Source organism: Puma concolor, chromosome A3, assembly GCF_028749965.1.
Source record: "Puma concolor isolate L17-30 chromosome A3, mPumCon1.1.hap2, whole genome shotgun sequence".
Taxonomy (NCBI): Eukaryota; Metazoa; Chordata; class Mammalia; order Carnivora; family Felidae; genus Puma; species Puma concolor.
Window position 1 is genome coordinate 118,031,930 of NC_141669.1, and position 26,349 is coordinate 118,058,278.

The following is a 26,349-nucleotide window of genomic DNA, read 5'->3' on the forward strand; positions in this document are numbered from 1 at the left end:
ATGGGGAGCCAGCAGCCTGAGAGAGAAGAGGCAGCCAGAGATAAGAAGGTGGTAGGTCGGACTTACAGAGGGCTCCTTGGCCCCTCTGAGGGGTCCCAAACCTGTGGCTACCTGTTAGTGACCTGGGCCGACTCTCTTTGTTGGTAACACTGGGTCAAATCACCTCTCTCCCTTGGGAAGCTCCATAGTTTAGCTGTGAGAGCACTGGGGGCCTGGTAGAGGTCACGGCAGCACATGAGCCTGACCTGGGGCCACAGGGAGAGACAGGAGCCCTCTTCCACCCATCCCTCCCCACCCCACACACTCACCTACTCCATGTGGCAAGGAGCAGGTTGGGAAGAACACCTGAGAACAGAGCCTGGCTCTGTTTCTGTGTCACTGGACCCCTTTGAGCACCTTGAGTCCTTCACCTGCGCCTGTTTCCCTAGTGGCAAAGTGAGCGAGTTGGACAAGATCAATGATTTTCACAAGAGGTGAGTATAGTTTGAAAAGCATATTCAACATTATAATTTTGTTTGTTGTATTTAAAAGAAAACTTCTCATGTTGCACAGCAAAGAAGAAGGGGTATGGAATTTTTCTTTCAGAAGAGGGTGTGGATGTAAAAGAATAGAGAAGTAGTGGACTCATCATCTCTGGCTTCTCTGATAGCTTCAGATGGTCAAGGAGACTGTGATGCCTGCAGCATTTCTGAAAAGGCTGTCTGTGACCTACAAGGATGAGGTGGCACTGTTTGGGGACCAGGTAAATTGGGGTGTCTGACTATATTTAGGGCTGTCTTTGCATTTAGGGCTGTGGCTCCAAGATGTAGGTATGGACATCTTATTCATTCATTTGAAGTTTATTTACTTTTGTTTATACTTGCTTTGTTATACTATACTTTGTATACTATACAAATATATAGTATACTATACTATACTTTGTTTATATAGCAGATCCAAAAGAGATTAAGAGGCAGTCTCTGTCCTCTCTTATTCTCCAGGCTAGGAGTCAGCAAGCTCTATAAAGGGCTAAATAATAACTATTTTAGATTTTTAGGCCATACAGTTTCTTTAGTGTTCCAATAAAACTATTTATAAAAATAAATGGCCTGCGGGCCATAGTTTGCTGATCCCTACAGCCCTTGAAGGTTCTTGACCAGACATGACATGACATGACCAGAGAAGGAGTGAGAAACTTATTATTGAGTGCTTATTCTGTGACAGCCATCTTGCTAAGCATCTGACTACAGAGTCTGATGACCTTGGGTTAAGATCCCAGCTCTGCCATTTAATGGCTGTTGAGGATTAAAAGAAGTGGTGCATGAACTAGACAAATGGTTAAAAAAAAGAAAAAGAAAAAGAAAAAAGAGGTGGTACATGTGTAGCAAGATGTAGGATTTTATTCACCCAGACCCCAGGGCCCTGCTTCCTGGGAAGTGAGAGAAAAAAACTTGCAGAATAGGAGGTAGAACATGTTTTCCAGGGGAGTGGCAGGTGAGAAAATGGACTAGAAGGGCAACCCTGGAGTGAGGGTGCTGGAGGGAGAACATGGGGGCTGGGCTTCGCGAAATCTTGAGGGGAGCAGAGCAAAAGCAGAGCTTTTTCTGAAGCCATCATTTAGCAGACAGAAGAGTTTGAGAACGAGAAATGTCTAAAGAGGTTTCCAAAGACTTTTTCTGTGCATTGAGAATATGTTTCTCCTTTGGTATTTTCTTGAAGAAGCCAAGTAAACATTTGTGTAGCTCTTAGTTATGGTTTTATGTGGTACTGCTGTTTCTTTGAATTCAGTAACCAAGCAGAGAATGGGTCTCCAGTTATTTTTGGGTTACACTTGTGAAGTCCCTGGTACACAGTAAGTGATCAATACATGTTAGATGTTATTAGCACCTTTTTGACCGAGATCAATTTGGCCATCCAGAGACTCTCTTTCCCTTAGAGTGAAATAGGAAACCGAATCTTTGGAAGTCTAAGTCTTCATAATCAGTGCAAAAGGCCATCCTGAGTGATGTGTGTGTGTGGGGGGGGGGGCATCCTGGTTGACATCCTGCCCAAACTCTACACTCTTCTGAAATGGTTAATGTCAACATGTAAGGGCAGGTTGGAGGGAGAGAGCAGAGCAGGTCAACAAAAGCACTAACATGTGCTGTGGGTGAGGGTGCTGTTTGGAAGAATGAGTGGGGGCAGTATGGGGAGGCTTGTGGCTGCTTCTAAGTGTGTGAGAGCCTCCCAGCTTCTAGGCCGTGAGCTTCAGAATGAGCAGTGGTTCTTAAGGCTGCCTCACATACACTCTGCAACATGGAACAGGGATCAGAATCAGGCAGGGGAGGACAAATTATGATTTGGGAGAGAAGCTCGTGCAAAAGGAGCAAACATGACACCCCTTGGTATAGTGTTAGCAACAAACTGCTTTCAGTGCCACAGAGGTCCTTACTGCCCACCTGGGCCCAGATCCAAGGTTCAGGAAACCCACAGTGACCTGCCACCAGGTAGAAGGGCCTGGGCCCAGGTATTGAGCACCCGCTGTGTGCCAGGCACTGCATGAGGCACTCTAGAGAGGCTATGGCTTGTCCTGAAAGCATTTTCTGGCATTATCCTCATTTGACAGATGAGGAGCCTGAGGCCTAGATTGGCAAAAGCCTTGTCAAACCTCACTCAGCTACCAGGTCGTTGTTCCAGGAAATGCATGTGCTCTCTCTGCACCCAGTGCCCTTCCAGGCAGAGTTGCAGCGTGTGCTGCCACACCATCGTTACTCATCTATCCCAAATGAGCCACCTGTTTTCACCATTCAGTACACACAACCCTGCAACTGTGTCTGAGAGAATATAATCACCCTCTGGAATGATTTTCCATATGTAAATAAGCATAGTCATACTTGGAGAGGCACACCCAGGCCACTTGAGCCAAAAATATAGCCCTAGCATGAACAGCTTCCACTGTTTGGGGGAAAATGAAAAAAACCCATTTGAAAAATAAACACAAGGAGATATTGCCAGAGTTTGTTATAGGAAGTGTTTAAGATCACATCTTGGGATTGGAAGCAAAAACATTCTTTAAATTCTTCATTCCTTTTATACAACTCCTGGAAAAATTGTACCTTCCAGTTGTGGAAAGTCTCAGGGGTGAGACAGGTCACTTGACAACTCCCATGATACCACCAGAGGCCGTTTTGCCATGAGGCCTTTTTATTTGGGGATTTAAGGGGCTTAACCACAGGGATGCTGTGTTGCAGAATTTGGAACCACTGGTTCAGAGCTGACAATGAGGGTGAGTAGTTTCTAGGTGGTTGGGAAGCAGCATCAAAGCTAGAACAAGGGTTTTTCATGGCTGCTGGAGGCTGTGGGCTTTAGCCCTGTTGACATAGCTGTGGAAAAGTGGTGCATCTGGACGTGTGCTGTGTAGCCTTCAGCCAGGCTCCTTCTCTTTCTGGAGCCTCACTGCTATCATTTGTAAAATTGTTGGGGTCTGGTGTGTGTTCTTCATACACTATTGTCTTGCCCTACCTATCCTTCAACTTCTAAAACCTCCCCACCCCCAAGAGAAAATTCAGAATCAAGAAGAAAGTGGATTATTAAGACACTTTGGAAGATTATATAGACCAGTTACTTTATGGAATGTCTTCTGATTTGGGTTGGTTTTATATTTTCTCATGATTAGATCTAGGTTATACATCTTTGGCAGGAACCACAGAAGTGGCTCTGTCTCCTTTTCATTGGATGCTATCAAGTGGTGTGAGATTTCAGTGTGTCCCATTACTGGTGATAACTTTGATTATTGGATTGAAATGATGTCTCTACTGTAAAATCACTTTTGACACATATTCCCTTTTTATTTCGAAAATCATATATACTGTATATGTATGTATGTTGTGGTAAAAAAAAAAGTAAAATTTACCATCTTGTTTTTAGGTGAGTAGTTCAGTAGTGTTAAACATATTTACATTGTTGTGAAACAGATCTTCAGATCCATATCATCTTGCAAATTTGAACTGAATACCCATTAAACTTCCTCTTGCCACTTCCCACCATTCTACTTTCTGTCTCTGAATCTATTTAGATATACCCCATATGAGTGGAATTGTACAGTATTTGTCATTTTGCAACTGCCTTATTTCACTTAGCACAATGTCCTCAAGGCTCATCCATATTGTGATAAGATGTCCTTCTCTTTTAAGGCTGAAAAACATTCATAGCATGCATATTCCACATTTTACTTATCCATTCATCTATTCATGGAAATTTGAGTTGCTTTCACCTCTTGACTTTTGTGAATAATGCAGCTATGAACATGACTGTGCAGATAGCTCTTTAAGATCTTGCTCTCAATGTTCTTGGATATATACCCGGAAGTGGGATTGCTGGACTCACGTGGTGGTCCTAGTTTTGATTTTTTGAGACACTGTCATCCTGTCTTGCATAGCAGCTGCACCATTTCACAGTTCCACCAATAGTACACAAGGGCTCCAATTTCTGCACGTCAATGTTTGTTACTGTTTTTTGTTAATAGCCATCCTAATGGCTGTGAGGTGATATCTCATTGTGGTTTTGATTTGCATTTCCCTAACGATAAATGAAGCTGAGCATTTTTCATGTGCCTTTTGTACATCATCTTTGGAAAAATGTCTATTCAAGTCCTTTGTCCATTTTTAAAAATGTTTTTTTAAATTATTTTTGAGAGAGAGAGAGCACGAGCTGGGGAGGGGCAGAGAGATGGGGGGACAGAGGGTCTGAAGCAGGCTCTGCAGTGACAGCAGTGAGCTCATGTGGGGCTTGATCTCAAGAACCATGAGATCATGACCTGAGCTGAAGTTGGATGCTCAACCGACTGAGCCACCCAGGTGCTCCCCCTTTGTCCATTTTTTAATCGGGTTGATTTTTTGTTGTTAGAGTTTCTGATATATTCTAGATATTAACCCCTTTTCAGATACATGATTTGCAAATATGTTCTTCATTCCACAGATTGCCTTTTCATTCTGTTGATTATGTCATATTGTTTTGATAGGGATTTTGTGAGGACATATGGAACTATGTAAATATCCCCTTCCTTATTATACTTTTCATTTATTCACTCATTTATTTATATCAGTATTGGACTCATGGCTTCCTATATTATGCAATGTGTTAAAACCTGTTACTATATCATTCTGTGTTTTGATACAATCTTTTTGACACATTCTCTGAACACTTATTTTTGCCACAATAGGATATTCCAGGATGATCTTGTACTTCCCTCAATGTAATCCTGGAATTAGCCATTTCTCGAAGGACCCTGGTTCCTTTTAGTAGAGAATAGTATTTGGTAGAGAATGGCCCTGACTCTGGCACTGAATAAATCTATGGTTTTGGAAGGCCCAGTAATTGATCTGGAGAGGCATACCTCCTCAACCAGCCAGAACCCTCATTTACAGATGAGGAGACTGAGACCTAAATGGGATCAACTGGCCAGTATCCCCCAGTTAGTGAGAGAGCTTGGAAAAGAACAGAGGCCTCTGACTCCCTATGTAGTGCTCCTCCCCTGGCAATACATATTGCTAGCTATGAGGTGTGAGTGGGGCTTGTCCCCTCTGGACTTTCCTTTTTCTGTCCACTGAGGGTAGCTTCACCCTGGAGGTTCAGGACTGCCTGCGACCTAACCTTGTCTCAGCTTTTTATGAGACTTCCCTGTCTGGAAACCTTTATGGGTGAATCCACATTAAATGGCAGAGGAAAGCCTCAGCTTTTAGCGTTAGCTCTGGTGGATTTGGGGCTGGCAGACTTGGATTAGTCCAAGTGCCCCTGGGTCTCCTAGGCCAGGCCAGGCCAGGCATTTGAGACATGTGTCTTCCTGAATCCCATCTCAGTCAGCTAACACCTGTCTCACAGGGACATCAACAGAGGATGGGGTCCAGGCCTGATCCTGAGAAAGCAACGGGAAGGGTCTCCTCTACCTGCCTCCTTCTGGTTCCAAGCCCACTTGGGTTATACCAACAAGGAAACACTAGAAACACTCCTTCCCACATTTGGAGACCCATCTCTTGAGCCCCACTTCAAAGTTGGGAGTAAGATTCCTTCGGGTATTCCATTAGGAATGTTTTCTGTGCCTGATTTGGGGGTGGTGCTACATCTGACCAGCACTGTCCGGTTTGGTCAGCTATGGCCTGGGGAGGCCCGACTACTCAACCAGTGCCTATTAGCAGTGAGACCACGCTAGTCTGAAAAGCTGAGCTTTGGTCCCCTTTATATTCAGCAGTCATTTCCTAAGCCCCCACCATGTGTCAGGCATTATGTAAGCTCAATCCAGTGGACTTTCATGTAATAGTGAAGGTACAAGTGGGTTCCACATATGAGGCACAAGTAGCGGCTGCAAGGGAAATGGCCTAACTTCTGACATTTGGTTCTCGCACTTTAATTCTGGGGTGTCAGGTCCTTGTAGAAAGACTGAGCATATAAATTAAAAATTGAGTTTGGGGGCCCAACTCAATTGGCTGGCTCAGTTGGTTGAGCGTCTGACTCTTGATATTGGCACAGGTCATGATCCCAGGGTCACGGGATCAAGCCCAGCATCGAGCTCCGCGTTGAGCATGAAGCCTGCTTAAGATTTTCTCTCTCCCTCTGTCCCTCTCCTCCACTCACACACTCTAAAATAAAATAATTGCTTAGTTGTTAAAAAATATTGGGTTGGGCAATGAATGATTCTGCTAAGTGAAAAATGTGGAAAGGGTACTTACTACAGGCAGAATAAACAGTTTGAGCAAAGTTGGAACCACCGAAGTGTGAGGTTACCTGGAAGAACAGCAGGGCACCGAGGTGGGCTACTGTCTGAGTGATGGAGGAAGTTGTCATAAGACATGAAACTTCAGTTACCTCAGAGCCTAGGCCTGAAAGGTGCAAACACTATACCTTCCGGCAGTGTGCTGACTTTACAAGCAATGGAGACTCCATGTAGGTTTTAAAAATTTTTATTTTTTTAAAGTTAACATGTGCATAAAAGGAAACTGAATAACACAAGAAGCAAAGAACAAAGTCATCCATAATCACAAGCAGTTTACAGTTTGACTTCTAGGTCCCACGTATCTACACAACTAAGCATTTTAATGTAATTAAGATCGTAGTTATGTATCATGCTTTTTTTACACACCATGAATTTTACCATTTCAAAGTCCCAAAACTATGAGTATTTTGATAACCAAGAATACACTACACCAACACCATCTGAAAGAAAAAAATGTAATCCTGCCTTTCTTGGCGACAAAAATGTTAACAGGCCTCTAGATAAAGATATTGGCAGAGCTACAATTAAAATACTGCATTCCCTTAATGTTCAATTAAAAATGAGACATAAAGTAACAGAGTACACAAAGTATAATGCTTCTAAAAGAATTCATTATCCAATCTATACTATTCAAATATTAGCAAGGAGGTATGTTTCCACTGAATCACTTAATGTATTCCTATAGTACAGCCAAAGAGATGCACACACATTAACAGTTATCACTAGAATATAGATATGAACACATCCACATGCATCTCTCCCACTATACTTCCTTCTGCCCCTCTGCTGCCAGTCTAATGAGTAAGTCCTGACATACATTTCTCAGAGACAGCCTAACACTTCCATGCCCAAGATGCTTCCTTCCTATCAATTACAACAACAAAAACTTAGAAATTGGCTAATTCAGTAGCTGTACATTGTATCATACACTGTCATCTCAGGACATCCCAAAAGCTTAGATGTTACAAAATAATGAACTTGTCCACAACAAACACAGGTACTTTATAAAAACGCACATATAGACTTATGTTTATAACCTAAAACTGTCTTCTAGATGTGGAGACACTAGCAAAAAGCCCTTCCCTTCACCCCTCCTCTGCTCCCTCCACCATTTCAATGACTAAGTATAGGACTACATCTAGCTCCAAGAGGCAGATTAACAGACACTCCCAGAACAGTCCTTCCTAAAAACTAACAAAAGGGCACTTATAAAGGGATTATTTTACTACTTCTACTTTTAATACACTTTGGGCATTAGGACTTGTTTTATCCTTTAACACACAGCAATATTAACTAAAATGCACATACATAATAATGGTTAGACAATCTGAATTTGTCTTAAAGACTCGTGGGCACAGAACCCTTCTCTCATTTCCCCCCACCCCCCCACTCCCCACAGTGAATACTCTCCAAGACATCAAGTTTAACACTTCCATTCCCCAAATACAACCATTCCTGTAAATTAACAGAACTTAAAGGGTGTTGTTACTTTAATTCTCTACTTCTAACATATTGTTCACTTTCAAACATCTAGAAGACTAGATGTTTCAAAATTTGCCCACTACATACATAGTAGGACTGAAGGAACATTCTGGCCTAGACCTTCCTCTTTTCACCTCTTATCAACCCAGTGGAAAGTATAAGCATCTGTAATGCTTAGAGGGGATTTTAACAATTTCACTTCCTCTAGTTGTTTTCAGAAGTCTTTCCTATTAATTTAAACACAAAGTGTATACAATGTATTTGTTTACTAACTACTTTTGTCATACACTGGCAACCTCTTTTAACATCTAGGAAGACTAGATGTTGTAAATTAGGACTCCTTTGTCCTTTATATACACTATATACATACATAGCTAAGTAAAACCCAATGCGAATGCAGACATAGGGGACAATGGTTTAATCCTGCCTAACTATAAACATACTGGTATACAGCCCTTTGCGCTTTCTTCTTCCTCCCTGAACCAGCACAACTATTATATAATGTGTACTGCTGAGAGGTGGTTTGATCATTTTGATCATTCCATTTTCAAAAAGACAATATTTCACATGAATTTTAACAAAAGGATATCTACAAAATGTGTTATTTTTCTACCTCTACTTTTAACATACTTTGTGCACTTCTAAACATCTAGAAAGGCTAGATGTTTCAAATAAGGACTTAAGTTTGTCCACTATATACACAGTAGTGTTGAATAAACTACACACATGTAACAATGGGTTATATCTGAAAGTGTCTTCTGCGTAGGAACATTCTAGTCTAGAACCCTTTATTTCTCACAGCTCCTCTCCACCACCAACCCACTGGGTGGGTACAGATAGGCACATGTGTCACTTAGATGTGACTACAATGTCATCTCTAAAAGTTCTTTTCAGAAGACAGCCTTTCAATGAATTTTAACACAAAGTGTACAAAATGTGTTAGTTTACTAACTCTACTTTTGTCATACATTGGCAACCTCTTTAATATCTAGAGACTAGATATTATAAAATTAGGACCCATTTGTCCAGTATATTTACAATATATACAGTCAAGTTAAATGCACATAACATATAGGGCAATGAATAAGCTGAAATTTCCTAGCACACACTAGCAAAACATCTTTTGCAATTTCTTCCCTCCCACCTCCCACAAACCAATGAACAAGTAAGCATACTGTTCAGAGAGGTGAGTTAGCAATTCCATTTCCAAAAATAGTATTTCCCATCAGTTTTTAAAAGCTATTTACAAGAAGCATTACTCTACTTCTACTTTTAAGTACATCAAGCATTTCTAAACATCTAGAAAGACTAGATATTTCATATAAGGACTTAGTTGTTCACTATGTACAAAGCACTGTTAAAATTGCACACACCTAACAATGGGTATAATCTGAGGTATCTTCTAAATCTGACCATTCTGGCCTAAACTATTCCCTCCCTCACTTCCTTCTCTCCACCACTAATCCAGTGGACAAGTATAGGCATGTGTAATGCTTAGAGGTGGTTGAACAAATTCATATTCAAAAATCATTTACAGAAGAAAAGCTTTCCTTTGAGTTTCAACACGTGTACAAAATGTGCTAATTTTACTACTTTGTCATACACTAGCAACTTCTTTAACATTTAGAGACTAGAAGTTGCAAAACTAGGACTCATTTGTCCATTATATACACTATATACACAGCAAAACAAAATGCATGTTAACATACAAAAAAATGATTTTGTCTGAAAATGTCCAAGTATTAACACACCAGCATATTACCTTTTGCAATTCTTTCCCTTCCACTTCCTCCAGCCACTGAAGAGTGCTCAGAAGTGGTTTAACAATTCCATTCCCGATACAATCTCCTATGAATTTTAGCAAAAAGATATTTACAAAGTGACATTTTACTACCTCTACATTTAACATACGTTGGGCACTTCTAAACATCTAGACAGGACTAGATGTTTCAAATAAGGACTTAATTTGTCCACTATATACATAGCAGTCTTGAATAAACTGCATACATGTAACAGTTATAACGTGAAAGTGTCTTCAAAATAGGAACATTCTAGCCAAAGACAAACCCTTCTCTTCTCTCCCTCCATCAACTCAATGGGCTATAATGCTCAAATTTTCAGAAGACAATCTTTCTAGGAATTTTAACACAAAATATACAAAATGTATTAGTTTACTAACTCTATTTTTGTCATACACTGGCAACCTCTTTAACATCTAGAAAGACTAGATGCTGAAAATTAGGACTCACTTGTCCAGTATGTACACTATATACACTTAAGTAATACAAAATGCAGGAACACAAAGGACAATGGTGAATCTTGCCTCACAATGAACACACTGGCAGAGCTCTTGGTACTTCCTTCTCCTCTCTCCTCCTCTGAACCAGTGCACAAACACAATGCCTACTGCTCAATGAGGTGGTTTGGCCATTCCCCAAAATTAAACAGTATTTCATTATGAATTTTAACAAAAAGGTATTTACAGAATGTCTTTTTACTACCTCTATTTTTAACATACCAGGCACTTAAGAACATCTAGAAAGACTAGAGATTTCAAAAAAGTACTTAGCATTGTTAACTATACAGTAGCTGAGGAATAAAAAGCACACACACAAAAAATGGTTATAATATGAAAATGTCTTCTAAATATGACCAGTCTGGCACAGAACCTTCTTTTCTTCCTCAAGGTCTTCTACTTCATGTCCTCTTACCCACTGAACAGACGTGGACGTGTGTCGCTCGCTCCTGATGTCGCTCGCTCCTGATGTCGCTTCTAGAGGTGGTCTGACAATTCCGCTTCTAGAGGTGGTCTGACAATTCCATTTCAAAAAAGTCATTTCCAAAAGACATTTCTTGTCTACGATTTTTAAAAAACCAAATAGGCATTTACAAGACATGTGATTTTCTAACTCTACTTTATCATATGTCGGCAACCTCTTTACATGTAGAAAGCCCAGACTTAGCAACAGTTTTCTTTTGAAAGGTTGGGGGGTAAGTTGAGAGCAGCTTTTTCATATTATATACACAGGCCTTCTATAAACGGCCAGTAAAATCTTCCCAAAGGGTGGCCTTCCTATTGGTCAAATGCGGTGCGGAATTCTCCCATTTCAATCTTCCAATATCAACGTCTGGTAGAACGAAGACCAACCGCCTTAGGGCCCGTTAACCGTTCCACCCGTCGTGGACTGGGGCTTCGCTCACCTTCCGGGCCCGTTAGGGCCTCTGTCCATTGTCCGGAGGTGAGGTTTCGTCCAACTGGGACGAAGCGGTCATCCCACGGCCCGCATCTGTGGGGCTCCGAGACCCAAGGGTGGCAGAGCTCGCGTCCACGTAGACCCGCCTTCTCGGGCCCTCGAAGGCCCCAACGGCCCTCCCGCGCGGCATCCGAGTGGCCTCCATTCTTCTCGCCCCGCCACGCCCGACGTCCAAAGGCGCCGCGTCCCCGCTGGCTGGGCGGGTGTTTCGCGTAGGCCCCGCAGAGTTGGGCCAGGAAAGTGGGCGGCCGGCGAGGTCTGGGCTCCTCCAAGAGGCCGCCGCCATCGGCGCCGAACTGGCGGTGGGGGTGGGGAGAGGTTCGCGGCTGCTTCAAGGCCTGGGCCCAGCCAGTGGACAGCCGCGGCGACGGCGCTGGGTCTCTGCAGGTCAGAGACAGCGACCTGTCCCTGGGCCCCCCAGTTCACCTGCCGGCCCGAGGCCGGAGGGCCTGGAGGGCCCCGGGACAGACGGCCTCGCGGCGTTTCTCACCTCGCTCTCTGCCGGAACTGACTTGGCAGTTCTCTTCACTGGCGAGAGAAGAGCGGCACCGGAAGTGCCCTCGCGCCGGGACCCGCGAACCGAGGTTCCGGGACTGAAACGTTCCGGTGTGGGGAAGGGCGAGGAAGGTGTCACGTGGGGTCGGGCCGCCCTCCTGGCTTACCTTCGGCAACGGTAACGGTTACCCGCCTCAGAATTCTGTGGGCTGGCGAGCATGCGTATTTCTCGATTCCCTCATATCCCCACTGTTGGGTAAGGAGGCTCTTTACGATTTTTCAGTCATTTGCCATCTATTTATTGAGCACCTACTGTGTGTCACATAAACACTGGGAATGTTGCAGTGAAGGAAAAAAAACCACGAAAATGTCTGCCCTCTTGAAATGTGCATTCTAGTAGGGGAAACAGATAATCCTTAAAATGCGTGAAAAAGATAACGAAAGTGCTGTGGAGAAATAAAAAGGTGAGAAGGGGCATATGAAATGTGAGTGTGGAATGTTTTTGGTGGTGGTCAGGTGACTTTTGAGAGAGGTGAAGGAATGAGTCATACGGGGAAGATCTTTCCTGGCAGCGGGGGCAGGGGTGCACAGTCAGTGCGCAGCCATTGCACGGACCCTACAGCTGAAGCATAGGGGCCTGGCCCAGGAACAGCAAAGATGCTGGAGCAGAGTGAGCAGGCAGGAATGTAGAGGTTAGGCCAAGTCATGTATTGTGAAGGAGGCAAAAAGTAATTTGGTGCTTTCTTTCTGAATGAAATGGGAGCCATTGGGGGGTTTGAACTGCAGCATGGGGGAGAGCTGAAGTGGAGCCAGAGGTAGAAGCAGGGAGTCCTAGCAGGCTATTGCCGTCAACCACGTGAAATAGGCTAGTGCTTGTCCCAGGATGATGGCAGCAAAGGTGGTAAAGAAAAAAAAAAGCGTTGAATTTAAGATAAATATAATCGAACCTGCAGGATTTGCTGATAGACCAGATAAGAAGTATGAAAGAGAGGAATTAAGGAAGACTCCAAAACTTTTGGCCTGAGCAAATGAAGGAAGGAATTGCCATTAGTTGTGATGGGAGAGGCCATAGGAGGAGCAAGTTTTGGGGAGAATTTCAGGAATTCACATTTAGACATGGCAAATTTGAGATGCCTGTTTGACATTCAAGTGGAGATGTCAGGTGGAAAGTTGGATTTAGGAGTCTGGCATTTAGGGGAGAGTCTGGGCTGGACATATGCATTTGGGAGTTATCAGTATATAGATGTCTTTAAAGATATGAGGCTGCATGAGAGAAAGAAAGAAGCCACTGGGCTCAATATCTGGAGAGAAGAGGGAGGAGGAGGAGGAGCTAGAGATCACATAGGGGTTTCAAACTCTAGGGAAGTCTGGCTAGGTGGATGGTTGACACATTGACCAAGACAAGGTGAAGGAAATTCTCAGTGTAGAGTTCCTAGCCCTCTTTCTGAGCTCCCTACCTCCTAAGTAGCCAACAGGCTAGTATCCCTGGAACCTAAAGATGATGATGATGATGATGATAACGACGACGACAAACATTTGTACATCCCGCTTTCTACTTGATATCTCTTCTTGAATGTTCCAACAGTAGTTCCAACAAATTCCTCTTGTGCAAAACAAAACTCTTGACATCTCCCCAGAGCCTTCTCTTCTCCAAATCAGTAAATGGTAGTTCCACCCAGTTCCCAAATAGTACTGTAGGGCATCTTCCTTAATTCAACTCTTTCTTTCACTCTCCATCCCCCAACCATCACAAGTCCTTTCTTGCTCCTAAATATATTTAACATACTGTTCATTTCCTGTACTATCCAATATGTAGCCACCAGCTGCACAAGGCTATGTACATTTTAATTAAAATAACATGAAATTAAAAGTTCAGTTCCTCAGCTGCACTAGCTACATTCCAAGAGCCATAGGTTGTTAGTGGCTACCGTATGAGCATAGATGTAGAACATTTCCATCATCCCAGGAAGTCACAGGACACTGCTGATATATAACCTAGTTCAAAGCAGCAGCATCTCTGGTCTGGATGACTCTCACAGCCTCTTAATTGTTGTTCTGACTGTTTCTCCTACTCTTCCCCTTTCATCTATTCTCTCTACAGAAGCCAGAGTTAACTTTTAATCAGAAATCAGATTTTGTTACTGTCTTGTTTAAGCTGTCAGTGGCTTTTCATCACACTGAATAAAATCCTAACTTCTGAGCATAGCCTACTGCCCTGTCATTATGCCCTATCCACACTGGCCTCCTTGCTTTTCCTTCTACTCTCCAAGCTCTTCTCAAGCTCAGGGTCTTTATACAAGCTGTTCCTGCTAACTGGAAGGGTCTGCAGCTGACTCTTGGAAAGACTGAGTATCTGTTCATCTCATAAGTCTCAGTTCCAATATCATTTCTTTAGAGGACCTTTCCTGACCTACCTGTCTCAGGGGCTTTCTTTCAGTTATTGTTACATTACCCTGCTTATTTCCTTTACTCATTCATCATAATATATCATTATTTTATGATTAATAATGAACATTTTGGGGTGCCTGGGTGGCTCAGTCAGTTAAGCATCCAACTCTTTATCTCAGAGTTGTGAGTTCAAGTCCCACATTGGACTCTGCGCTGGGTGAAGCCTATTTAAAAAAAATAATAATTATGAACATTTCTCTGTACTTCTTATGTGCAAGTACTGTACAAAGGACTTGGCTTTATATACTTCACCTTATTTATTTTCTAGTTTCTTGTTTTCCCTGATGTCCCTGGCACCCAGTACAGTGCCTGGCATACAGTAGACATTAATAATTGTTAAACAAATGAACACGTTAATTGAGCACTTACTCTGGGCCAGGCACTGTGCTAAAGCACTTTACATACATTGTCTCATTTAATTTGCATTAATTAAGTCTGTGACATAGGGGTACTATTACGATCTTCCTTTTATAGATGAGAGGCTATGCCACTTGTCTGTTATCAGGAAGAATTAGGATTCTAACCCACTTCATCTGACTTTAGAGCTCCCTGGGAAGGCACTATAGAGGATTTAGAGGCCTGAGCACACACCAGCCTACAGCCACCCACAGTTTAGACTAGAAGGTGGGAAATGAAAAGACTTCTTTTTTGAAGGGCTTCCTATTTCAGATCAGACCAGAGTTTCTAGGTTTTCACTGCTCAGCCAGGTGGCAGATTCAGGACATGGGTCAGGACTCAGGATTATGCAGAGTGGGGCAAGCCAAATGCTCCAATTTCATTCTGAGCATCCTCGGTGGGGCCGGGGGACTGGCCCGGAGACCCCAGACAAGACTCTGAGCTAGACCGCATTCTGACCGCTGACTCCATCATGTCTTCTACCTTTCTCAAATCAAGGATGAGACAAGGAGAAAAAGTAAAAATAATGAGCCTTCCTGGCACTTCTCCTTGGGAAACATCACATGTCAGGCCTGTGACACGGAACATGTTTGTTAGGCCAAAGGCTCCAAGCTCATTAGCGGGGAATGGTGCTGAGCAGCAAGCCACCCACACAACTCGCTCAGGAAACAAACACAGTGCAGCACCCATCCCTCCCGGGCCTGGGCATGCACAGTTCCACCATTATCAACATCAGCACACATCTGCACTGAAGGTCGGGTTGGCCGCAGGGCCCCAGGAAATGGATTGTGTGTAGGTGTGTCCCAGAGAGGCTGCTCATAATCCTCATAGTTACCATCCTTTGCTTGCATTTGAGGTTTGCTTCTGCCCTAGTACAGAGTTCTCGAACTTGAGTCATTCCCTAATCAACTTAACAACTTCCTCCATACCCCTGTACCATCAATACCAGTTTTGACTTAATACCTCTCTGTGAATTGACGCACTTAATACAATCATCACTACATTAGCCTTGTCCTCAGTGCTATTTGTGAAATCACCAATTTGACATGCTGGTTATATGTTTTCCAAAGTCTGATAATGTAAACATACAACTCTTCAAAAAATGTTCATCTGGGTTCCACTTGAAATCATCTCGGTACAGCCAAGATGCAAGACAATTAGTTTCAAAGAGACTCAAGAGACAACCTGAAAGAACCCCCAATGGCCAAAGCTAGAACAATTTGAGGAAGAAAAGAAATAACATAGTACTGGATTATAGCCCAAAATATAAACTAAATATCCACGAGTCCATACTGATGTAAATAAATGACTGAATAAATAAATAAATTGGGGAGAATAGATAAATCTTCCTTATAGAAGAATTCCAAATAATTTATCCCTTCCAGGCTGTGGACTTTAATTCCTCCCTTGAGTGTGGGCTGCACTTAGTGACTTGCTCCCAAAGAGTAGAAAGAGAGGAAAACCAAGTAACTTCACAAGGGAGAAATTTGCTAAACACTACCTTGGCCAGGTACTAAAGGTGATCAAGTCATGTTGACAGCATGTACCCCTGACATGTCACGAGAAGTACATTACCTCGGTGGTATCCTTCACCAAAACCTATAACCCCAGGTGAATCAGAGAAGTCCAAATTGAGGGGTACTCTATAAAACACCTCACCAGTACTCCTCTGACAAAACTGACAAGGTCATCAAAAAGAAGGAAAGTCTGAGAAACTGTTCTAGGTCAGAGAAGACCCAGAAGACATATCGACTAAATGTAATATCTTGGATGGGACCCTGGAACAAACATGGATGTTAGTGGAAAAGCTAGTGACATCCAAGGAAAGTGTAGAGTTTAGTTAATAGGAAGGTACCAAGGTTGGTTTCTTAGCTGTGACAAATGCACCACAGTCATTTAAGATGTTAACAATATGGGAGACTGAGGGAGGGGTATATGGAAACTCTGTGCTCTGGGAAATCTCTGTAGTCTGTAAATCAAAGATTTACATTTATTTTCTGTAAATATAAAGGTTTGTTTAAAATAATAAGTTTCTTTAACAAAAGAGATGGGTGAACTAGTTTGGAGCATGAATTTTAAGTCATGCAGGTCTGTGTATTTTTTTTTTCCTGTGTCTGCTAGAACTAATTTCACCAAGCAAGTAGCTTAAAACAATAGAAATGTATTCTCTCATCATTCTAGAGGCCAGAAGTTCAACATTAGTCTTACTGGGCTAAAATTAAGGCGTTGAGAGGGCCATGCTCCCTCCATAGGCTCTTCTACCTTCTGGTGGCTGTATCACTTCAGTCTCTGCCTCCACAGTTGCACTGGCTTGTCATGTTCTCTGTGTGTCTGTCTAATCTCCTTCTGCTATTTGTGATGGTATCTAGTACCCACTAGGATAATCTTGGATGACCTCCTCATCTCAACATCCTTAATCACATCTGCAAAGATCCTTTTCCCAAATAAGGTAACATCTATAGGTTCTAGGGATTAGGTCCCTATATCTTTGGGTGGCCATTATTCAGCCTACTACAGCCTGGCTGTGTGAAATTTAGAACTTCTGTAGTATCAATAAGCCTCCTCAAAAATGTAAAATAACAAACTATATAATTATTTTTAAAATGTTCATCTGGGATCCACCTGAAATCATCTTAGTGATGGTTGGCTTGGGACCCAAGCCACACTTTGTCAAATTGGTGCAAGAGACTGGTCTCAGAAGTCAGAGAGACCTAAATTCTAAATCTGGCTCCATCATGTACAAGCTTGTGACCTCGGGTAAGTCAGCACACTCCTTGAAGGGCATTCTCATCTCCTGTACAAGAGGGATGCTAAGCCCTGCGTCAGAGGAATGCTGTCAGAATTCATAGATCATGGAGCAGATGTACCTTAGATGTTCAGTCAACCTCCTGTTTGTTCTCCCTCCACCTTATAATGTTACAGCTCACAAAATACTTTCTACATACAATGTGTTTGATCTCCACAAAATTTCACCCTGTGAAATAAAGCCAAAATTTCCTTCCTGTTATACAGATGGAGAAACTGAGACTTGATGTTAAATGACTTAGCCAATGGCACCCAACTAGAAGACTAGAGACAGCAGGTGTCTGAGAACACAAAGGGCAGGAGCCAAGAGGCAGTGCCCCTTTTAGATGGGGCTGATTTGCCAACTTGTTCACTTGACTTGTTTTCATGACTTTCATTACCTTTCTAGCCCTGGTATGCATTTGAATTTATGACCCATGATGTGTTTCTAACTCCTGGCCCACGCTGCTGGAATTTGATAAAATCTATGGACTTGAAGCTTTGAAGCGATGCTCACAGCCCCTTGGTCTGGACTTCTCTGACTAAAAGGCTTTCTCTTCTCCGGACTGGATGAGACAGACTCAGAGTTTGTCCCCTGGTTTGGCCAGGTTCCTGGTTTTGATAGCTCCTTATTCTGAGTCCTTGAAGCAGAGACTCAAGCAGGACCTTCATGCTGCAGGGCCCAGCATAGGGTTGGGTGTCCTGTAGCGGACCAGGGGGGCCTGCTGAAGGGAACTCATGCTCTGCCATGCGAGATCACACAGAGGGGGCCAGAGGATGTGTTGAGGGTCTAGGAGCTAAGACTGCCTGGGTTTCTATCCTGGTTCCCCCACCTGGTTCCGCCACAGCCTGCTTACCCTGGTCACCAAACGCACTCGCTGCCCCCAACCGGCCTGGTAGCTCCACCTCAGGGGCACAGGGGCTCCGGGGGCTGGGGCAGAGAGCCGCAGCTGGTCCGCGGCTGCCATGGCAACGCCTGGAGGCTGAGAGGTGGAGGAGGGGCGGGTCCACGGCCCGGCCGGGAACGAGGCCCCGCCCCCACCCTGAACAGGGCTCGGGGCTTCGGGTCCGGTGATTCCGCGGCAGTTGTGGCGTCCTGGTTGATTCCAACAGCCTGACAAGCCGCATTGGACTGACCGACTGTGTCACACTAACCACAGACGCCATCACTGCCTGATAATCCGTCTGTCTGGCTGTGTCTGACTGAACGCAGATTCCGTGGGTGCCTGACGGACCGAGGCCGTGTGATCTGTCCGCCCGACCACAGCTGACTGACTGACTGCCCCTACCTGGCTGATGGCATCCGGGCCCGACAGGGCGTGTCTCACTGAGTCCATCTAACTGCGTCTGGCTGCCCAGCCCCCATCTGTGCTCGACAAGCTGTATCTGACTGACCGAGGCCCTCTATGTCTGACTGACCCGCTTTCCGACTGATCTGTCTGCCCGGTGGTTTGACCACATCTCTGCTAAGCCTCCTGAGAGCGGCCGGCCGAGTGTGACTAGGCCTGGGCCTGACGCTCCTGCGGGGGCCCCTTCCCTGGCTGGCTGCAGGAGACTCGCTGACCACCCTGACCGCGTGGGGCCTCACTACAGCCTTGTGTGTGGCAGAGCCCGCCTGGCTGGACACCGGGAAGGTTGGTTCAGTCCGCCTGATGTGTGGGCTGACCGCATCTGTCAGGCTGTGCGGCTGAGTTTGCATGGCTGGCTGGCTGGCTCTGGCTGACCGTCTGTGCCTCAGGGGCTGGGGCTCTGGGTGACGGAGTCTGCCAGACTGTCCCTCCCTGTCCGTCTGTCTGACTTGGCTTGACTGAGAGCGGCTGTGTCTGACTCCACCTGCCCGCTGCCGGGCTGGCTGACCTCCTTGGCATTCAACAGGAGTTGAGTTACACGGCCTGCCCGCTGTGCAACTGACCAGCCCACTCTGACTGCCTTGGCCCCTGAGATGCTGTCCCTAATGGCCACCTTCACTCCAGCTGTCCAATCAGTGGCTTCGGATGTGTTGCTTGTCAAGGGGCCTGGGACCTAGACATTTTCAGCCACAAGTCTGGGCTTTGGGGATGGGTGGGAAGGTCTAAAGCAGGGGCACTGCTGGGGCGTTGGATCCCAGGACAGAGGCCCGGTGGGGGAGCCAGGCAGCAGAAACAGGACTCAAGGCCAGGTAGAGAGGAAGGTGGAAGAAACTATGGGGGTCCTCAAGGCCCCTGAGCTCAGGCATCTAATTCTGTAACAGAGTCAGCACCTTGAGGAGTCCTTCTGGTGTTTGGGTGTCTCCGGGCAACAACACGTGACCCTGAAAACTTTGTCTGTGTTTGTGAGGTATCTCTGTCCGTGCTTCACTGCTCTGCAGAAGGGGCCTCTCGCAGACCTTAGACTTCCTCCTGACTTTAAATCTTTCTCATAGTTTGTGTGTGTGTGTGTGTGTGTGTGTGTGTGTATGGACCAGCCACATCAACCACATGGGATGGAAAGAGAGGCTGTGTACCAGAATAAAGGGGAAGGAAACATAGGGGATTAGATTAGAGGGAGTGATATATTTTTTTAAAAAAGTAAGCATGTTAATTGCATGGGTGTGCTATGATTTATAGTTATTGTTATTAATAATAATAAATGAGAGCATTGGGCTAGCTTATCTTGATGGAGCTCTAGCATTCTAAGATGCTGCCTTTCCATTAATAACAAAGGCCTGGCTGCCTCATTGATTTCATTATAAGCAAAATGAGGAATGGGAGGAAATAAACGGCGCCATTCCCAAGGGCTCTGTCTTAGTCAGCTTGGGCTGCTATAGCAAAATGCCATAGACTGGGGGTTAAAAAACTTATTTCTCAAAGTTTTGGAAGCTGGAAAGTCCAAGATCAAGTACAGGCTGACTTTGCTCCTGGTGAGGCCCTTTTCCTGGCCTGCAGACAGCTGTCTTTTTGCATTGTCATCACATAGTAGAGAAAAAGAGAGCTATGGTCTCTTCTATGTGAATTCTCTTCTTTTTTTTTAAAAAAATTTTTTTTTTCAACGTTTATTTATTTTTGGGACAGAGAGAGACAGAGCATGAACGGGGGAGGGGCAGAGAGAGAGGGAGACACAGAATCGGAAACAGGCTCCAGGCTCTGAGCCATCAGCCCAGAGCCTGACGCGGGGCTCGAACTCACGGACCGCGAGATATGACCTGGCTGAAGTCGGACGCTTAACCGACTGCGCCACCCAGGCGCCCCTGAATTCTCTTCTTATAAGGACACCAATCCTATCATGGGGGGCTCCACCCTCATAACGTCCTTCAAACCTAATTACCTCCCAAAGGCTCCACCTCCAAATACTGTCACCTTGCTAGTTAGGTCATCTAGAGGACTGGGGCTCTGTGTAGGGACTCTTTCATAATACCATAGGCCTAAGCTTTCTGATATTCTGCTTTCACCCCATCCCTGCTCTGCTCAGAAAATGTCATGACTTCTCAACCTGGCTGTTAAGACTCATTGTGGTTTAGCTTTCAACCAAACTTCCTGACTTTATTTCCCACCTTCTCCTATGTGAATTCTCTACCCTTGCTGGATAGGTCTCTTCATTGACCCCAATATATGAATTTGGGGAGGACATTCAGTTCCTTGCAGACTCTCACAACATGAAGTTGGCTCTCAGCCAGTGTGGGCAGTGGGGCTTCCCCAGGCAGGGGCTGCAACAAGTGGCATGGAGCATTTGTACGTCATTTATTTACTCGTTCATTCGACAAGTATTTATTGGGTACAAGTGAGTGCCAGACATTGTGCTGGGCTCTCACCCTCCTCTCATGGAACTTAGATTTATGCCTCTCAACTCTGGTCCTGTCAAGGCCAAGTGCTGGGTTCCAACTGCTTTCTTTTTGGACAACCTGAACAGCTGAAGGTGAGAGAGCTGGTATAGTGTGGTGGTTCTTAAAGAGTGATCCCCCTGGAACTTGTTAGAAATGCAAATTCCTGGGTCCCACCATAGATGAACTGAATCAGAAACTCTCATGGTGAGGTACAGTGATCTGTGATCTATGTTTTAGCAAACCCCCAGGTGATGGTAATGTGTGATAAAGTTTGAGAAGCACTAATGGGACAATTGAGCTTATTGGCTCTGGTGTCAAACTGACCATGTTGGAATCTCAATTCTCCTGCATAAGAGCTGTGTGATTTTGAGCAAGTCAATGAATCTTTCTGTGCCTCGCTTTTCTCATTTGCATGATCAATATAATTATAATGGCTTTAAATTATTGTTGTGAGTATAAAGTCATATAAAGAGCTTAGCACATAATGTATATTCAGGATATTCACTGATGCATTGTTTAGAATAGAAAAGAAACACATATCCATAGGGGGCTAATTTAGTAAATCATGATCTGCCATACAAAGAATGAGGCAGCTCTTGATATACTCGTATGAAAAGATCTTCAGAATTTCCAAGTTAAAAAAAACAAGGTACAGAAGTATGTCCAGTATGCTCCCATCTGTGTAAAAAAAAAGAATCTTCACAGAATCTTTATCTATGTATAGATTATTTCTGAAAGAAGACTCAGGAAACTGGTGACAGTGGGAAAAGAGATGGATGGCTGAAAATAGGGGAAGGAGGGAAATTTATTTTTACTATGCATGTATCTTTTTATGACTTAAAATTTGCAGTATGTATATGCACGTCCTATTCACAAAAATGAAGTTTAAAAAAGAGTGGGGTGTACTCAGCATAGTGCCTGGCAGCGGCGGTAGTGATGATGGCCATTCCACAGCTCTGTGCAGATGATTCATTGCGGAAATGCAGCCCAGAGATAGCTGGCATGTGGCCACAGCCTCTCCTCTCTCCTCTCCTCTCCTCTCCTCTCCTCTCCTCTCCTCTCCTCTCCTCTCCTCTCCCCTCCTCTCCCCTCCCCTCCCCTCCCCTCCCCTCCCCTCCCCTCCCCTCCCCTCCCCTCCCCTCCCCTCCCCTCCCCTCCCCTCCCCTCCCCTCCCCTCCCCTCCCCTCCCCTCCCCTCCCCTCTCCTTTAATTGTATGTAGCCCCTGTCTCCCTGTCAGGGAATCTTTGCATTTAGAGATGCAAAGCGTCTTCAGGATTCTCTGGTGTAACCCTTTTATTTTAAGATGAGGAAACCAAGGCCCAGAGAGAGGCCATAACCAGCCCAAGGTCATCTAGAGGACTGGAGCTCGATGTAGGGACTCTTTAATAATACCATAAGCCTAAGCTTTCTGATACTCTGCTTTCACCCCATCCCTGCTCTGCTCAGAAACTTCCATGACTCCTCACCTGGCTGTTAAGATTCATTGTGGTTTAACTTTCAACCAAACTTTCCGACTTTATTTCCCACCTTCTCCTATGTGAATTCTCTCCCTTTGCTGGATAGGTCTCTTCATAGACCCCAAATGCTCCTGATTTCCAGACACCACAACTTGTCAGTGCTGTGCTGCCTGCCTGAAATGCATTTCTCCTTCCTGTTTGTGGAGATCCTACCTACGCATGAAGGCAGAATCCCACCTAAATTGCACTTCCTTTAGGAAGTCTTCCCTGATTACCCAAGCTCAAAGAGCTCTCACCTTCTCCTGGACTAATTTAAAAATTTCTTGTAAAACTTGTGCTTCTTTTTTTTTTTTATTAAAAAAAATTTAATGTATATTTATTTTTGAGAGAGGGAGAGAGAGAGAGAGAGAGAGAGAGAGAGAGAGAGAAAGAGACCAAGTGTGAATGGGAGAGGGATGGAGACAGAGGGAGACACAGAATCCAAAGCAGGCTCCAGGCTCTGAGCTGTCAGCACAGAGCCTGATGTGGGGCTTGAACCCACAAACCTTGAAATCATGACCCGAGCCGAAAATGGACATTTAACTGACTGAGCCACCCAGGCGCCCCAAACTTGGGCTTCTTAAGAGGGGGAATAGGATGCTCCTTGAGCAATGGGAAGTGGACTAGGATAGAGCCAGTTTCTCATCCTGACTCTCCATTTCTGGAGAAAATTGGGCAAATGACCTTGACCCTCATTGTCTCAGGGAAGCACTGGGTGAGGACACCACTGAGCCCTCATGAAACCAGAATCCTGTCTGCAGGAATGAACTGCTAGGCCTGTTTCTACCCTGATGTTTACTTGGCCTAGAGGCCCAGCATGATGAAACACGGCCCTGTTGCCGAGCACCTTGGGAGGCCTTCCCTCCAGGGTCCCTCTGTGCTCAGACAGTGGCCCTTTGTGGAGCAGAGGAGCAGGACTGAAAGTGGAGCCTCTGGAACACACCCTCCCCATCCCCCCACCTCCAGCCACCTCCACTGGCAGCCATGGACCATCCTGTGTCTGGGTGGCCTCTGTTTGAAATCCATGGCTGGCAGCTGGCAGAGTGAGGTAGAGTCTCTAGGAGGCCAGCTAGGCTGGGAGGGTGAGAAAGGGTCTTGTCTAAGGGAACATCTCTTAACTCACTAGAGGCTGCTTATAATGGAGCTCCCCAAAGAGGAGACTGGTCACACTACAGGCCAGATTGACACTTTCAACATCCTGCCACCGCCAAATATGCTCCTAGTAGAATTAGGGCTGGACCCTCTGATGTGGTCTTTTAGGGGTCTCTGGTTGGGGGCAGAGTGGGAAGGGGAGATTGGGAATCCTTAGATGTAATCCCAAACCTGGTGGGGTAGAGTTGGGTGGGAGGGACTCGTGACTACAGGGAGGAAGGTAGTGTAGTATGTGTGAAAGGGTCCCCACCATTCTGGGGGTGTGGGATGGGAAGGCCTAGGACTCCAGTTCCTGCTGAGCCACTAACTTGTTGGATGAAATTGGTTAGTGCTTCCCTTTTCTGTGCCTCTGTTTCCCTAGCTGTGCCTCATTTTCCCAGCTGCAAAATTATGGAGGCAGAGTAGATGGATGTCAAGAGTTTTTGTAGTTCTGACTTTTCATAATTCTGTAATCACAGGGAGGAAAGGGAAGATCTGGGGGTGGGTTGGAGGTGGGTAACTGACACAATGCTCTCCATTGATTCACCAGCAGTCGCTAGGCAGCCTTTTCTCTGCCTCCAGGAACCCCTCCACCCTGTTTCCCCTCTCTCCTTTCCACCTGACTTTGAGGCCTTCTTGTAATGAGATCTAGAAACTGTTTGATTTAAATTTGTCTTATTCCATCTTATCCCCAGAGGAGGGGACTGTGCACAGAGCAGGAAGGGGGTCAGGAAACAAAAGGGAGAGGAGAATTAAGAGGTAAGAGTAGGGGGTACCTGAGTGGCTCAGTTGATTGAGTGTCCAATTCTTGATCTCAGCTCTGGTCTTGATTTCAGATTCGTGAGTTCAAGCCCATGTTGCACGCCACGCTGAGTGTGAAGCCTACTAAAAAAAAAAAAAAAGAAAAGGTAAGAGTGGGATGGAGGGAAGTATCAGAAGAGAGCTCAGCAATTGCTGAGTGGAAGAAAAAGGGAAGGGAGAGATGGTGAAAGAGGGGGAGTAGAAAGGAAAGAGATAAAAGAGAGAGAGAGAAAGGAGGCTGATGTGAGATGGGGAAAGGGAAGATATGAATGGAAGAGAAAAACAGGAAGAGACCATGAGAGAAGACCACAGCCTGGGCCAACACACACACATGGGGACATCTCCGGACAACAAACAGTTCAGTCTGGCTGGAGCTAAGAGTGTGTGGGTAGCAGGGGCACAACATTAGAACTGGATTGAGAAGGTCTTGAATGCCAGGCTAATGACTTTTGTCTTTATATTTACTATTTTCTGTTGCCCAAATCCCCTGTGATAAACTAGGTGAGGCTCAAGGATGTTTTTCATTCATCCGTCCACTCAATAAGGGACGATGTCTTATCCAGCTCTATATCCCCAGAGCATAGAACTATGTCTGCATAGGAGAGGTAGTCAGGGAATGCCTGTTAAAATTGAGCACTTGAAAAGAAGTGGAGTACTTGGAGAAAGCGGGGCTGAGGCAATCTTGCAGAGAATATAAGAATAACCATAGTACAAGCTAGAAAGTGCTAGGCAGCCCAGAAGAGTTCAGATAAGAGTTATGACAGATCAGAGGAGAGTGAGACAGCCTGCCTGCTATCCACAGCAAAAGAATCCCAGAGAAGATTGTTTGGGGGCTCAGTTTTGGTCACATACCTAGCCTGGAATTAATCCATGTGGCCAGGTAGATAGATTCTATTGGAGGATACAGGGTTCTATGAATGAGGGGAAAAGCAGAATTCTCCAAAGGAAGGTGGGCGGGGGGTGGGGGGTGGGGTGGGGAGTGATTATTACCCGATGAAAGGAATTTAGAACTGGGCACAGCTGCCACAGTCCGATGTTGTGGGGAAAGGTGAGGCATGAACAGGGAGCAGTGAGTAGGGTAAAGTTTGCCGTAAGATTGGCAGGAGCTGGAAGTAGAAATAGAGGCATACCACGGAGGGCCTCAGATACCAAGCTGAGGGGTTTGGACTTGTCTCTTGAGCTGGAGAGGGCCCTTGCTGGAACTGTGCTTTGGGAGAATTAACCAGACCACTGAGGTATAGAATGGACTGGAGGCCAGGAGAACAGCCACTAATGGGAAATTATTACAGTACATTCTCTGATAAAACCCATGTGCAAGATCCTTCACTCACATTGGTGTGCTATACATTGTAACTTGGTTTCAGGTTTTTGTTCTGCCCATTTTAAGTCAGAGAACTGCAAAAGCCAGAAGTCATACCTCTGCCAAAAGGGACTGTCCTTTCCTTCTCCCAGGGCCACAACCAGTTCACCTGGGGGAAAGATGCTCCAGAGATTTACAAAGGCAGGTGAACATTTGTAACATGTTCAATCTTTGCAAATCGGTGGACAGTTTCTAG

At 45.0% G+C, this 26,349-nt stretch overlaps 1 pseudogene; it reads left to right on the plus strand.

Annotated features, from left to right (window-relative positions):
* On the plus strand, nt 1–26,349 carry LOC147582717 (uncharacterized; annotated as a pseudogene).